The sequence below is a fragment of the Equus przewalskii genome, chromosome 32, assembly GCF_037783145.1.
Source record: "Equus przewalskii isolate Varuska chromosome 32, EquPr2, whole genome shotgun sequence".
NCBI classification, from domain to species: Eukaryota; Metazoa; Chordata; class Mammalia; order Perissodactyla; family Equidae; genus Equus; species Equus przewalskii.
Window position 1 is genome coordinate 11405325 of NC_091862.1, and position 16337 is coordinate 11421661.

Here is a 16337-nt window from a genome sequence, read left to right on the forward strand (position 1 = left end):
GATATTGTTATCCTATTGTAAATCACTACATGACATCAATATTTGGGATCAGTCAAAAATAAATGAAAATGTGAATTTTCAACCTGTGCTTGCCAACGGTTTCTTTGTAATTGAAATAGCGCACTTTGCTTACACAGAATATTCTAGGATCTCTGTGAAGTGTAAGTAAATTTCATCATTGTGTGTCTCTGTAATACTTGAAATGAAAGGATTTAGCAGCAGTGCACTTGTATTTTAGTGCCGTTTGAGGACAGGATACACACAAGAGTGTTGAAGTTGAAGCCATTTGGGGTACAGTTCAGGCTCAACTCAAATTTACGACCTCTTCAGTTTTCCTTTATTTTAAGACGGCAAAGGGTATTTGACAGAGAAGAGCAAAATGAATGATTAATTCCAAAGTCTGTAAAAAGGATGGATCCAACAGCACTTCCTGTTTACTTATTTGTTGAGTTATTACAAAAATTTCATATTGAATTAAAATAGTGGAATATTGAAAAGTCTAAAATGTACTGTGTAATGATGAAGGTAAGAAAAATCCCATCGTGCATGGATGTGTACTCCACATCAGAAGGATAAGAGGAGAGGAAATGTTCAATGGAAACATTTCATAACCCTGTGAAATCTTCTCCTTGGGGCCCCCGGAAGCACCCTGTCCTGGCCACCCAAGGCATCTATTGCTTTCCTCACTTATTATCTGAGACACGTAAGTTCCAGGCCTTATATATCCATTCCTGCTTCATCTCTGAGTTTGCTCTTATTGTAGCCTGTGGGCATGAGCATTGCTTAGCCTGGAAGCCCTGGCTGGTCAGTGACTGTGTCTAGCTGGCTTTGTCGAGGTAGCTCTTTGTTTTCTCCTTGTCAAGGAAGATGGACTTGAGATTCAGAACATGTGGATTTGAATCTCTACCAGCAATGATCTGTGTGTCTCTGAGCTTCAGTTTCCTCATCCGTAAATGGGATCGTGATATTAACTACCTCAAAGGGTTGTGGTGAGGATTAAATGAATTCATCATGGAAAGCTCTTAAAATAGATCAAGGCCCATCACTTAAATAGATCTCTCAAAAAGCCAGCTGCTGCTATCATTGTTAAGCTCCTTTCACATTCAAAGCACTGTCCTCAGTGTTGGGAGATAAATAAAAATTTTAAAATGGGAATGTTCTTGTCTGCTAGGAGCTCGCCATCTAATTGATGGTACAAATCCCATGCTATAGAGAATGAGGAAAGGAGAGATTATTTTTGAGTGGGTGGTTTCTTGGAGGAAGTTGAATTTAATGCAAATAATAAAAGACTCAGGTGTTTCACAGTGGGGAAGGGCATCCAAACAGAAGCAACTGCCTGGCACATAGAATATACCCAATGCATACATTTATCTAATATTTATGGAGCATCCATTATTGTGTTCTAGGCAATGTGTTAGGTGATGGCAATACTAATAAACCAAAGTGGGTTCCTGCCTGCACGGAGGTTACCATTGAGACAAACAAACTTTCTGAGGGGTGTGTTTGTGCTTCCCTTGAGAAAGAAGGACCAAGAAGAAAACCATTCCATATTTGGTTTTGTGTGCTATATTGTATATTACTTTGTGATATAACGATTGATATATATAAAGTGGGATAAGGATCACAATTTGACATATGAGAGAGAGCAGTGGAACTGGTGATTTTCAGAAACAATTTCAGATGAAATAGAAGAGACTCAAATTTTCATGTATTCTTTTTTAAATCAGATACCTTTTAGTATTGAAAAAAATTTAACCTAGATCAATTTTATATGTCAATAGCTCGAATCACATTTGGAATTATTTCTTTTAGGGCACGCTTTCCTCCTTCCTTTTATGTCATTCATTCAACAAGTGCTATTGCGTCTACTCTGGGCCGGCATTGTACCGGACAGGCAATGGGAAACCACATTGAGATAGAGTTCTTGTCTTCATGGGGCTTATATGGTATTGGACTGAGTTAAAATGAAACTAAACAATCAAATAAACAGAGACACCACCACACATAGTGTATTCAGGACTTGTGTATTCTTCCTCAATGAACCAGCTGGGTTCTCAAAGGTTGATGTGCAGAGTGTGGGATGACCAGTGCTTGGTATAAGGAGTAGGATAAGACTAGTGGTTTGTACTGGGGTCGATTGATGAGTAGTATGGAGGGTAGGCTCTAACCCATGGTTCATGTGGGGAGTGGGATATGCCACAGACTACAGACAAAGAGGAAGGTTTTCTTCCCCTCCAGGTTGCTCACACCACTTTGGCACATAGAATGGCAAAGAGGATAGAGTAAGCAGGTGGATTGGGCTTTGCTGTCAGCATCCCAATTTGATACTGTTTCTGTGAATTTCCTCCCCAAAGGCATTTCGGCCCATTCCCAGGATTCTAGGCCACTGGGTATTTCTAAGGGCGGTTGCAAACTTTGCTACCTTTAGAAGAACTAGAAATAGAGCCTGCCTAAGATGTTTGGTCCAGGGAGGAATCTTAGTCCTGGAGGAATTCAGAACTGGTTGGCATCAATAACTTGCCCGTGATCCAGGGCCACATGTGGTTGCTGCTGCTGGATGTAAGCGGTCCCTACACCAGCTTGTCGTGTGGTTAGGGAATTGTTTTCATATCTTGTATTCTATCTTAATTGTGGCTTAGGGACTTTAAAAGCATCAGGCCCAAGTAGGCTTTTGGCTGCCATGGGTAAAGACCAAGAAGCACAAAGCCAGAAGGAAACCCTCTTGTGAAGAAGCGGAAAAATATTCCCCACCAGGATACGATGGAAGAATGATCTGGAAGGAACTTATTTAAAGTTCTTTCAGATTCACTGTGCTTTTCAAGGCAAGATATATTTGTTCCCTTGTTCAGTGAGTGCCCATTCATTGAACACATCATGAACTAAAAAGCTAAATCAAATGGAGTGAGGATGATGTTTTGTGTCTAGACCCAATGGCAATCCTGGTATGACCAGCCCACTGTGACATACAGGGGTGCCCTGGACAGCCGCACCCTGAAGATTCCTCAAACAGGCAGCAGAAGCCCCTGAAAATTTGCCCTTACATATATTCAAAAGTTTATGGTTGCTTATATTTGAAATAAAAATGCTTTTGGGCTGCTGGAATCAGGCTTGGGCATGCCAGTGACCTATTTTGTAATGCCGAGCTCGCAACCAAGACCCTCATAGGAATTGTGAGTAATGTGAGTGGAGCAAGAGACTGCAAACATGAAACAATCCCAGAAATAATTTAAAGTTTCAGATAAATTATAACGTAATTTGGTGTTTCTTTGAAGATGAAAGTCGTTAAATGTCTTTACTGCAAAACATTGTGCTTTTTAAAGCAGTTTGAAAAAACAAATCACGGATTCTATCTTTTTTGTCTGATTACTAGACCCCTCACAAAAACCCTGGGAGTTAGGTGGGTGGCAGGTGTGGAGGCACAGGCAGATAGAGGTGCGGAGCCTGGGCACCTGGCAGTATTGCTGGGGTCATGAGTTCTTGTTTCTACCAACCTGATGGGGCTGTATTTGTGGTTGGAGTAGTCCAAGAATTCCTGGGAAATAAAGATCCAACAGTCCAGTGCGTGAATGATGCATATATCTACACAGAGTTAGTAAATAAGGATGTATGAACTGTTATCAAGTAAACCCTGAGGGATATTTTGATTTAGTACCCTTTTAGGTAAATGGGAGAGAGAAGAGAGACTATAAAGCTATTTCAAGCAGAGACACATCAAGAAACTTCCAAGTGGGATGAAGCCAGGAGTCCCATCCTTCTCTATTCCAGGTCTAGGATATGGCCTGGTTCTATGCCAACTCTTCTGTTAAAAGGCCTGTCTCTAGTGCATGAATTTATTCTTCTGTGGTAGATATACAGGGTAATAAAATCACCAAAATGCAAAATCATGCTTGCACAAATGAGATTTTTTTTGTCATAAGGTCACTAGGCTTTGCACTACCAAGAAACAGCAGGTGAAGGTCAAAAATGCCCCCCAGGAGGTTGTAATAACCCACAGAGGCACATAGCTCACACAACACACACCCCAACCTCTCTCGTACCTCTGCTCACCCTCATAGATTTTCCTATGAGTGTGTATCATGCTGTTCTCCTGAGCTTGCATGTCTTGTTGATAAAATTGTTTAACTGTAATCAAAACATGAATAAGAGTCCTGGTTATAAAAATTCAAGTGGTGAGCAAAAAAGGCAGACCTTAAGTATTGAGGAGAAACTGAAAATAACGAAATGCTTTCAAAGATGTGAGAATGAGAGAGTGGGTAGTAGGAGTCCTCATCAGAGACAATGCTAGCAAAAAAAATAAATAAATAAAATAAAAATAGAGAGAAATGAAAGCTGAGCTGAAGACATCATGATGGTTGTGTTGGTTGTTAAGCTATTGCTTTCAGCTCCAGACCCACCCTTTGTGCTCTCCTTTGTGAAGTACCTTTCTGCTTTGCCCTTGCAGCTACTCCTTGTTAGGCTCTGTCGATAGAGGCTTGAACTTGGAGAACCTGCAGTTGCTTCTAGTTTCCAGTCTTTTCCCGCACTCCTGGAACCTCACCCATTTTACCAGCTCAGAAGCACCAGTACCAGTGGCAGATTCCTCCTGATCAGAAATCTGAGTTCCAGTTCTGTGGGATCCTTCCTCTAAGTGCCTGAGGCATTGTCACCAGCCAGGTATCATTCCTTCCTCTGGGGTGACCAGCCATCCTGGTAGCCCTGGGACTCTCCTGGTTTCAGCACTGAAAGTCTGTTTCCCAGGGAAACCAAGGTGGTTGGTCACCCTAGCTGTTCGCAGAAGTCTGGTCCCACCTCTTGATGCGTCTCCTGGGTCCTGCTTCATTTCTTTTTTTTCCTAGCCCTAGGAATGGTGGATGCTTCCAGAAGTTCCTCAGAGTCTTCCTTTTGCCTTTTCAGTCATCCGTTACCTACTCGATCAATCCCCTATATTAAATTCTTACTCTTAAAATAAATTGCTTGCCGTTATCAGCTACTTTAAGCGGATTTTAAAAGCTTCTGCAGGAGACTGAAGATGGTGACAATGCCAAATAAAACAAGCTGGTATCTTGCGTCACAAAAAGAGGAAACAGGAAAAAAACGAAAGCTGGGTTTCCATTTTAAGTTGGTGTAGAAGAAAGAAGTGTAGAATGACGAGCCATAGCCATCCACCTCTGGTGTCACAACATTTCATCCTAAAAATTAGGATGTCCTCTCTTCCACCTCTTCTTCATAATCAAAAAGTCTCAACGTTTCACACACTTACTTCCACTGGACAAAATCCATGCTATTTGTCGGGCTAATGTGCAAATAATATGTTACTTATTTATTAAGAATTTAAGATGTTTACAACTGTGGTAGCATTTTAACACTGCTGTTATTTCTCTGTCGTCTTCTTTCTACGCTATAGTGTATTTCTCACGAAACAGAAAAGGTTCGAGTGCCTGGCCTAGCCCCACTGTCCTCTAGCCCGGTGTCTTCTTTTGGGTTCTCTGGAAGAAGACCCTGAGGCAAGAATTCGAGTGCAATCAGTTTAATTGAGAGGTGAAGAAAATACTGGAAGGGAAGCAGGGAAATGAGACAGGGAAGAGAAGACAGCCAACGAAGGGTGTGTGGGTTACAACTGTGGGCACCAGGAGCTTAACCCCCTGGGGAAACTCAAGAAGCCAGTGCTAAACATGTGCTCCTGAGTCATCCCGTCCTAGGGGCAAGAGAGCTGGGACATTTATACCCCAGTTCCTGTTAGATGTTGGGTAGAGCTTCTCCTGGGAGGTGTTAATCCCCAGCATTCCTAGTCCTCTATGTGGACGGGCAACGAGGGCTTCAGAGGCCAGAGGGAACCACAGCTATAGGAATACAGTAATATGGAAAGGTTGAGGGAAGTCTGGTCCACACACAATAAAGTGATGTGGGTGAGGGGATATGGTTGAGGCACTGACAGTATCTGCTATATTTTATTTTTTATTGCGTGAAATTCCATAACATGAAGAGGTTGAGGAACACTTATTCATTGTTATAGGAGAAATCACTGTAATTTGATTTGTCAACCCGTAATCAGTTCCCAGAGCTGGGAACCTGTAATTCTTGTGTTGAGGGGTTCATTTCCGGTAGATACGGGATGATTCTGGGACATATTTAAAATCAGGGCAATATCAGAAACGGAATCTTGGCTTTCCCAAAATTATCTTGCAAAGTTTCCAAATACTAAACAATGGAAGCTTTTAAAGGGGCAGGAAAGTTCTAAGAAATATTAAGCAATAAGGCAGCTTACTTTCTTTGTTCAGATGGGGAAATCAAGGATAGAGAGGAAAGGCGAGAAAATGGAGAAAGTGGATGTGGGGGAGGAGTAAGTGTGCCAACCTAAATGAAAATGGAGCTGGCAGAGTGGAAGGGATAAGAAAGTGGCCTTTGAGTCAGGAAAGACAAGTAAAGAGGAAGATAGGTTACCTATGTTTTCACTAAATATTAAATCATAACTGATTACACAAATGAAAGAAACTCAAAGGCTACCTTCTGTCTTTGGGGAAGGTGTGGTAAATTTTGCATACTAATTTGCAGGCAAGAACAGGTGCCAGTGGGGACGAGGAAAGAGTCCTTGCCGTGTGAAAGCAGAAATTCACAGGAAAGCTGAAATCTGCGGATTGTCCCCGTTCCCCTGCACCTGAATTTCTGCACCAGGTTTTGTGGTCTTAAGCAGCAAGATGTAGAGTATATTTTCATGGAATCTCTGAAGTTGCAGTGTCATTTGGATAGGTACTAAAAACAGTACCCATACCAACCAGCTTCCTCCCTTAGTGTAAGTCTTTCCGAAGAATATGATTTTCGATAGAATCCAGCTACTGTTTTCTTGCAGTCCGAATTCAAGTGGCGTAGAGATACCTTTTACTCCTGTGTCCCAGTTGGATTCCAGAAACATTACAGGAGAGAATCATGGAGCTTGTTTCTTCTCCAGGGAGGGTTTGGCAGCATCAAAAGTTGGTGACTTTTGGGGGCTGGCCTGATGGCCTAGTGGTTAAATCCTAGCACTCTGCTTTGGCAGCCCAGGGTTTGCAGGTTCATATCCCGGGTGTGGACCTAGCATGGCTCATCAAGCCACACTGTGGCGGCATCCTACATAAAATAAAGGAAGATTTGCACAGATGTTAGCTCAGGGACACTCTTCCTCAAGCAAAATGAAGAAGATTGGCAACAGATGTTAGCTCAGGACCAATCTTCCTCACATACACACACGCAGAAAAGCTGGTGATTTGTTACGGTCATCAGTATCCTCTGAAATAGCTCATTTATTTCCCAGGTCACTATAAATAAAAGTATCGTATCCTCTGTCCTCTATGCCAAACCTGGGAGAAACCACTTAGGGGTATATTTTGATGAGGACATTTATTGCTGAGCAATAATTTTAGTGATGAACTTTTCATAGGGAAGGAAATACTTTCCTTCTGTATTTGCAAACATCACCTACACAGTCTGATTTGACTTGTTTCTTTTATTTTCTAGAGGTTCCATGTGACAAATTTTAGGTCTTTAGGATTAAGCAGATTTTATTTAACTACATCTCTGGATAAAATTCAAAAAAGAAGAAAATGAATTGAATTTAAAACCTGGTAGGATGCTGCCAATAGCTGAGGATGTATAAAACTCAGAAAAAAGAGACTACCAAAGTCCCTTTTTCAGAGACTGAGCACATCTGTTTGGAGTGTGTTATAAGGAAAATATAATGACATAAACATAAGCTTCTATTAGTACTGATCAGGAGCTGGAATAATTGTGCATAGGTTCCTTTGAGCATTACTAATTCAGGACAGTTCTATTTGTAAGGAATTATTTGCATTTATGTTTTTCCTGAGTTTAAAAAAAGAATACCCCCAGGTCTTGCTCAGAGCATGGGGAGTGAAACATACAGCTCTCATTAAAAAGCCTGTGAATTGTACAGGCTGCTTCATTCCCCAAGCACTTTACAGAAAGTGTGCTCTCCGCCGGCATGCTGTATGCAACAGCGACTTCCAGACTGGAAAGCTCAGCAGAGTGACATAGCACTGAGAAACAAGCCACCAGATGGGAGGTCTGTCACCCAAAAGGTGGCTTTGGAGCTAGACGTTTTCTTGGGACGAAGCCAAATGAGGAAGTTCGAGCAGGTGAGAGATGACCAGGGCTGCGATGAAAGCTTTCCATTTTGAGTTTTCTTTAAGAGAAATTTTCATTCCTGATATAGGGCCTCAGAACTCTTGGGTTCGCTTAGCGTGAAAACGTGGGAGCCTCAAGGTGTTGGGAGAGGAGCACCCTTTGCCACAGAGGCAATGCCACTGTTAAAGGTATAGCCTTCGATGTCAGCCAGGTTTGGGTCCCTCGCTCACCACCTTGACCTTGGGGATGCTGTTTACCCTTTTAAGCTTTGGTTCCCACCACTACAAATGGGTATAAAAATAATACTTACCTCCTGGGGTTGGGATGAAGAATCTTAACATAAGAAACTCTTGGTTCATAGTAATCACTCAAGTAATTCTGCCTATTATCTTTAAAACTTTTGGACCCCCAGGGATCAATCCATTTTGGAAGCAATTTCATCAGAACTCGCGGTTGCTATAAATCAACGGGCAGGTTGCCTGGATCTGGGGTTGAAGCCAATTTAATTCCAGTGTCTCTGCTGTTCGCCTTGCTTTGCTCTGAATTCAGGCTGTAAAAGGTAAGTTGGCATCAGCAGCCAGCTGTTCCCACCTCCATCTGAATGCCAATGTCCTCTCGTCTATTGACACAAGAAGAAAGTAAATAAGGTAATGTCCTCGGAATTTTCTTTACACTAAACATGTAATTAGCCACTTACTCATGATGAGTAAAATTTAATTTCAGGTAAGTGAAAAGGAATGCTGATTAGATTTATTTTATTATCTGTTTACTTTCTGGGAAGAGGGCAGCTGGATAAAATATCTTCTTGAGCTGTACTTTTAACGTCCTGCAGTGCTTCCCAAGGAAATACACGAAAACTTACAGGAAATGCACATATAAATGCAAATAATAATTTTATTGGCATTTTCCTTCTTTTTTATTTGTTAAAGTGGAGGTGAGCATGGCTCTGCAGCTTCTGTCTGCCCAAACACAGAGGCTAGAAGGGCAGGAGGAAAGCCTGGGAGAGATGGAGAGATGAGGATGAGCAGGGCTGCCCAATGGTCTTGCTTCCCTTCGGCAGCTCAGAGCCCCGTCCTGGACCACTTTCCTAGGCTGCCTCTCCCTCAGGACTCCTGGCTGCCCCTGAATTGTTGCTTTCACAGCCCTTATTTCATCCAGACCCCATTTCCAAAGGGCTCGGCTCTCAGTGAACAGTTGCAAAGAAAGAAATAGGATAAATTCCTCTGAGGGCTTTCTTTTTTTTTTTCTTTTTTTTGAGGAAGATCAGCCCTGAGCTAACTACTGCCAATCCTCCTCTTTTTGCTGAGGAAGCTGGCCCTGAGCTAACATCCATGCCCGTCTTCCTCTACTTTATACGTGAGACGCCTACCACCGCATGGCTTTTCCCAAGCGGTGCCATGTCCACACCCGGGATCCGAACCGGCAAACCTTGGGCCTCTGAGAAGCAGAACATGCGAACTTAACTGCTCGGCCACCGGGCCGGCGCCTGAGGGCTTTCATAAATATAACAGCTTCACGCGTTACCCTGTTAGTGTGGGATGTTTATAAAGTGGACACTTTGAGGTGTCAGTGTTTTAACCTTAAGAAATGAATCAGAAATGGTGGAATTTCAGCAAGGATCTTCTAGTTGCACTTCAAATCGGACCACATAGCCAACCCCAACCTTGCCCTTGCCTGAGGGGGACACCTGCGGGCTAGGGTGCTGCAGAGTGCTCCAAAGGTGCTCCTCTGAAGTTTGGGGGCTAGAGGCAGTGGGAGACACACTTTGGCAACAGAAAGAAGACTTTTAAAACCGGTTTAGTAGGACCAGGAAACTTTATGAGGTAGTGGGTTCCTGGTCTTTGGAAGCATTCAAGCAAAACTTAGAAAGCTACCTGAGACAAACATTGCAGAAGATTCATATATTAAGTTTGTCAGTCAAGGTTAGGCCAGGGAGTCCAATACCACTCTAGGTAGTCTAGACAGCGGGGTTTAATACAGGGAGTTGGTAACATTGGCCAAGAAGGCAATCAGGAGACTAGAATGAAAAAGAAGCATCATCCTTAGGACTGAGGGATAGAGGGAGAAGTTGGTGTTTCAGGAACCAGAAACTGGGGCCATCATGACCAGCGCTAAAAACACATTGGAGCTACACCAAGGGAGCTAAGGCCATGGGAAGGGGTGTTGTCTGAGCCTGGAGCCTCAGAAGAGATGCAGCCACTGCCAGGGATCTGCTGCTGATGTAGGGGACAAGGAGAAATATCCTGGCCTTTCCCTTCTTCCTGCCTTCCCTGTCCGACCAGTGCTTCCCATTGGCTAGACCCTGCTGGGATCCTGTTGTCAAGGGAACCTGGACAATAGCAAAGGCTGGAGGATGGGCGTGAGAGCAACCTCCCAGCTGATCTGCACAGTGGACGTCTGGACTAGATGAGCTCTAAACTTTCTTTCAAACCTAACAAACCAACAGAAACAGAACCTCTATGATTCTATTGTTTTAAGACACTCCTGCTAGCGAGGATCAGCCAATTCCTAGAAAAAGAGACCAGCCAACATCTAGGGAGCAAGTCTGTGAATTCCACCCCCTTGTTTCAGGGACAATTTTACATTGCTCACCATCTGGTATCACATAAGCTAAGCTTGAGAGAATATTCTAGAATATTCTCACTCTATATTGTTTCAGGCTATGGTGTAAAGGTGGGGGTTGTGGATGACTTCTTCATTCTTGTCTTCCTGGTCTCCTGGTCATAGAATTCGAATGGAAAGTTTTTGATCATTGTATTTTTTATTCTTAACTAAAATTTTACTTTCCTTATGTTTGGAGGGCTCTGGGAACGGCCATCACAATAGCGCACTGCAGGTGCCTTCGTCCAGCACTGTCAGTACCAGTTGTCCAGGCCCTTCATTGGGATCACGTTGGGGTGATGCTCGGGGTGAATGGAGAGCATCTGTGGAGCATCTGGGTCTCCTTCTGACTCGTTAAGATGCTGTGGTTCCTCTTCTCACAATCTCAGCTCTTTGCTTTAAACTAGGGGTCCAGGTGCTCTTCTCTTTGTAAATGCAGTCAGCCGGGTTGGCTTTGCTACAGCCTGGCATGACTTTCTTTGGGTCTGACAATCTACTGGAGATGAAAGCCGTTCTTCCTTTTAAAGTGGTGGCAGTGGGCAGATTTTCAGAACCGGAGTGTGCTTTGCAGAGCTGGCATGAATCTGCTCACGGCTGTGACTTTGAAAAGAAGGGTGTTTTAACCTTGAAAGTCGTGGCGGACAGGAACGGTGTGCTGGGGACCTCACCAGGTGGGCTGCTTCCCTGGCCCTGCACGGCCACTGTCTCCCCTCATCCCTCCTGCTTCTGGACCATGGAAATGGGGGTCAAGAGGTGAAGGAGTGGAATTGAAGGTGACTGAGTTGAAGTCACGTGGTCAGCAAAAAGGTGACTCCTCTCTAGAGGGATAACTCCAGAATATTTAACTCAAATGGGCGTCAGAAGCAATATTTGTATTTCTTTGTGGGAGACAGGCTCGCTGCTGAATTGAAATGATCTCAAACTTAGGGAATGGTGCTGCTGAACACATAGAAGATGCCCAGAAAACATTAAACAATGGGGTTTGTCACCTCCGCTAAAGATACTGAATTTGTTATTTCCTAAAGTGCCGTCACTTCCTGATGTGGGTAGGGTTGCATTTTCAATGTGTCACCCTGGGCAGTTAAATGCAAAAGGATGAAGCGGAAGATGCTTTCGTGTGCTTCTCTTCCTCCCCCCAACACGCTCCCCCAGCTTACCTTTTGAAAAGCAGAACATAAATAGCTTATTTGTTTGGACAAGTATTATGGTTATTAACAAATATTTCAATAGCACCGTATATTTTCACAGGGCTGAACAGTAAACAAAATTGTGCCAAGTCTTCTCACCCCGGGAAAACTTCCTTTTGTTAGCAGCTGCCACCTGTTTTGATGCAAACCTTTGGACTACAGCTCATCTCATTTCTGTTAAACAACAGATGCACCTGAAGTCCATCTCTAGGGAAGCGAGAGGACGCTTCCTACCTGGTCTTTGCTGGCTGAGAGGGAAGGAGAGCTTGAAGTTCTGGGTCAGAGTTCCTGTCTTAGAAATATCAACTCTGTTTGGTTCAAACACTGAGTGAATAATGTCGATAGTAGCTGCCCACCTATTAAATATTAACTCAGGTGAGGTGTTTCAAATAAATGACTTTTCTATAGTTATTTCAAAATCTTCCTAAAAATAAGCTAAATGCTTACTTGCCTTTCAACACAAAGGATATGAAACATATCAACTTTTTCTAAATAATGTGTTGTAATCATTGTGGTTGCTATTCAATCTAGCGGCTATATTTCAGGATGATAATTCCAAGGACTCTTGTTTGCTTTATTTTTTTTTTACCCTGTCTACCTTCTATAGGTAATTCCTTCTTTCTCTGAGCAAATATTTATTGAGTGCTTCCTATTTTTGAGGCAGTGTGGATACAAAGATAGACTCAAAATGACCTCTGTCATCAGGAACTGCTGAGTTTGACTGGGGAAGCAGACACATGCATTAAGATCTACATGTAATTCAGCGGTGCAGGTGGACAAACATATAATGGGGAGGTCTCACATAGCAGGGGACATTCGGGTTGGGTTTTCTTTTTTTTTTTTGAGGAAGATTAGCCCTGAGCTAACTACTGCCACTCCTCCTTTTTTTGCTGAGGAAGACTGGCCCTGAGCTAACATCCATGCCTCTACTTTATATGTGGGACGCCTACCACAGCATGGCTTTTGCCAAGCAGTGCCACATTGGCACCCGGGTCCCGAACCGGCGAACCCCAGGCCACCGAGAAGCAGAACGTGCAAACTTAACTGCTGTGCCACTGGGCCGGCCCTCGGGTTGGGTTTTGAAGGATGAGTAGGTGGTTGATGACCAGAGACCCAGGAAAGGGCATCCCAGGTACTGAGCCCAGCATGTGCAAAGGAAGGTGGCTGTGAAAGCACATTGCCCGAATGGGGAAAGAACAGGGTGTCTGGAGGGCTGGGCGTGCTATGAGATTCTGGGAGATGAGAAACTGTCCCCTGCCCCCAGGACTCTAATTTGACATCTCTGCTGTCACTTTGCCTGCCTGTGCCCTCCTCTCCTTCCTGCCATTACAGCCCTTTGTCTTTTGTTAGCTGTGAAATTAGATACCTAAACTTATCAGAATCGTGTTTAAAATAAGAATATTCAGCTTCCAAGGGAAGACTTCCTCTATGAGCAAAGGGTAAGGGCTTTGGTACATCTCTTTTGACCATTCAGAGACTGCCTGGCTCTCATTTGTATATTGGATGATGGAGGATGGCAGAGAGGTGACCTTCAGAAAAATGAAGTGTCTCTCTAATTGTTTGTCTTAAGGCTAAACAGAGACGTAAACAGTAAAAATGGGACTCACTCATGATGGAGGATGAATGAATCAGTGTTTGCAAAGCATTTGGCTATCTTTCTATGAAGGGTGCCACTGGATGCAAGAACATGGTTGTTATCCCAAGAATGATGGATGGTGACAAATCTCTTTGAAATAAATTACATCAGCTCCCAGAAACATTCTTCCAACTATACTAACTCTCTGTGCTTTGATTCTTGGATGACCCCCTGCTCACTGGAGATCTGAGGCCTTGATAGGTATCAAAGCGTGGCAGAAAAATAACATCATAAAAATAACCAACATCAATAGAACGGGGAGCAAGAATCACCTCCACTCTGTGGGCTGCAGCTGGTGAGGGGAACAAAAAAGAAATGATTGACATCAGCATACAAACATACACCCTGATGAGACCTCACCATGAAGTTCAACGGGAAAGTTATAGCCCATGATGACAAGAATGAATGTGGGCTTTAAAAGTGAAACTCTTTGTGGACAAACCTCCCCACCCCCCCGTGCATTGCAACTGACCTCTGAGGAGCCATATTGTCAGTTCGCCGACCCTATCCCTGTCTCTTACTGCCACGGCTCTGGAGTCCAGGTTCAAACAAGGTCGAATGTCTGGCTTCCTGGCAGGGACCGTCCTTTCTGCAGGCTAATAAATGGACTCCAGGTGCAGGCATACCTTGCAACATGCCCTCCTCCCATGGCCCTAACCTTTCCTGGAGCTTCCCTGAAGATCTCAGGTTATATGATACCACTTGCTAAACAAGAGTAGTGTTGCCACTTGAGTTGGAGCCAAGCACAGAAACCCTATTGAGACAGAGAATAGCTCACGATTGTTCTGAAGTTTTATTTAGAAAACAATCATTTCATTGATATCTACTATATACTAAGCATTGTGCTAGGTACTATTGAGGGATTAAAAATAAAAAGGCAGGGTTATTTTTAAAGAGGATTTTGTAGTCCTGTTGGCAAGAAAATAAAATATACAAAGATCAACATGTCACCCCATGCACTCTGGGTGAATGGAGATTGGGTTTATCTGACAAAGCTTGCTAGGGGGACACATTCTTATCTCTAATGGTGGAGAAAGAGGGAGCAGGGCCAGCTTCATGGGCATGCAACCTGTGCAGTCACACAGGGCCCTGTACTAAGAAGGGCTTGGTTTACTGCTCTGCTGTTGGCATGTTAAATTCTCAATGATTTTTGAACAAGGGGCCCCACATTTTAATTTTGCTGTGAGCCCCACAAATTATGCAGCTGGTCCTGAGAGGGGAATGTTTGTGACATGGCTTGCTTAAGGCATCAAATTGGTATCTTGTAGAAGAACAGCTGATCGATTGGCTTGGTTGAGCCGAAGAGCTGAAGAACTTGATGGGAAAGGGAAGGGTCGGTTGAGGGAAGATGAGACACTTAATGGGAGTATGGGATTTCAAGAAGGAGTTGCAAAGCATGGCCAACACTTCCTTTGGATGCATTTGCACATAACTGGTATTACCCTGTGATAATAGTTCCAAGGGATAGACAGCATTAGAATAGGCTTGGTGTGCCATTGCCCTTCTGGCCTCATCAGAGATGTTGGGTGGAGAGATGCACCCCACTGTTCTCCTGGCTTGCACCTCAGTGTTTGGAGCCAGGCTCTGCAGGGCATTCCCTGAGGGACATTCATGCCAAACATACTGGAAACCCCTTTGCCCACCCTCACCAGTCTTTTACCAGGAGGAGTTGGGTAGATCAAAATTCAGTCCATTGAATTTATGAGGTGTGAGAATCAAATAACCCATATAAAATTTTACATTGTGTTTTCAAGATGTCTAATTGAGATTGAAATTCATCTGGTTAAATCCCAAATAAACTGACTCCCCTAAAGTCTCTCTCAAGTTCACTGTCAGGTTAGCCTCTGATCATGGTTAACGTTCTGAGGCCGGGTCAGGAGAGGCCGGGAAAGCGGCTTCCCCAGCCCCAAGCCCCTGTGATGATTTGGAGTTAAGAGAAGGAGTGAACGAATTCATTATCCTAAGACACTTTTTTGGGAGCTATGTGCTGGGAGGACTGCACTTGGCACTGAAGATCACGAAATGTGAGCTAGAGACCTAACTTCTGATGTTGCTGACTGCGTGTCCTCTGACAAGCTCCTTAGTGATCAACTCGCTTCTCTTTTCCCCTTCCTCCAACATCCTGAGATGTTATGAGGATCAGCTGTGAATTGCGTGGTGCTCTTGGAAAGCAATTCATCATATAAACCGAAGGTATTTTCACTAACTATGTCAGATCTTTGAGAGGATTTCATAGAACCATGGCAGTGTCTCAAAACACGCAGATGTTGAGTCACATTCCCCAGCCATTGTTGAAAAAATCCATTACCTGGTGCTCTTTGTCCATTTCCTTCTCTTCCTCTTGTTCATTCCCCTCACATCAATTCAACTTACATCTTGGGGATCTCAAAATTAGTCCTAAGTTGTACTTGCTCATGGGCATCATGCAGCACTTTACAAGGAGAGAGCAAGGCTTAGTTACAACAGGGATGATTGAAGCTGGCCGGAATAGTTTGTTCTATGGCATTAAGTCCTGCTCCGGTCACTATTAAATCTGTCCTCTGCCTATGGGAAATCACCTGGCAGTGGAAGGGGATTTTTGTAAGTAGCCAGAAAGCGTAAACTGATGGAACTCTTAAATTAACCAGGTCGTTTTCTTATCACACTTTGTCGTCAGACGTAATTAAACCCACAGCAATTGCCTAGAAGAGTTCACATGATAGAACCTTCTCAAGTCCTCAGGGGTCAGGTTATAAAGGTGCCATCTTTATTGTCAGCTGGGTCATTAACTCAGGAGGCATCCAAGCAGTGGAATGGATCGTCTTTTTGAGGCTAAG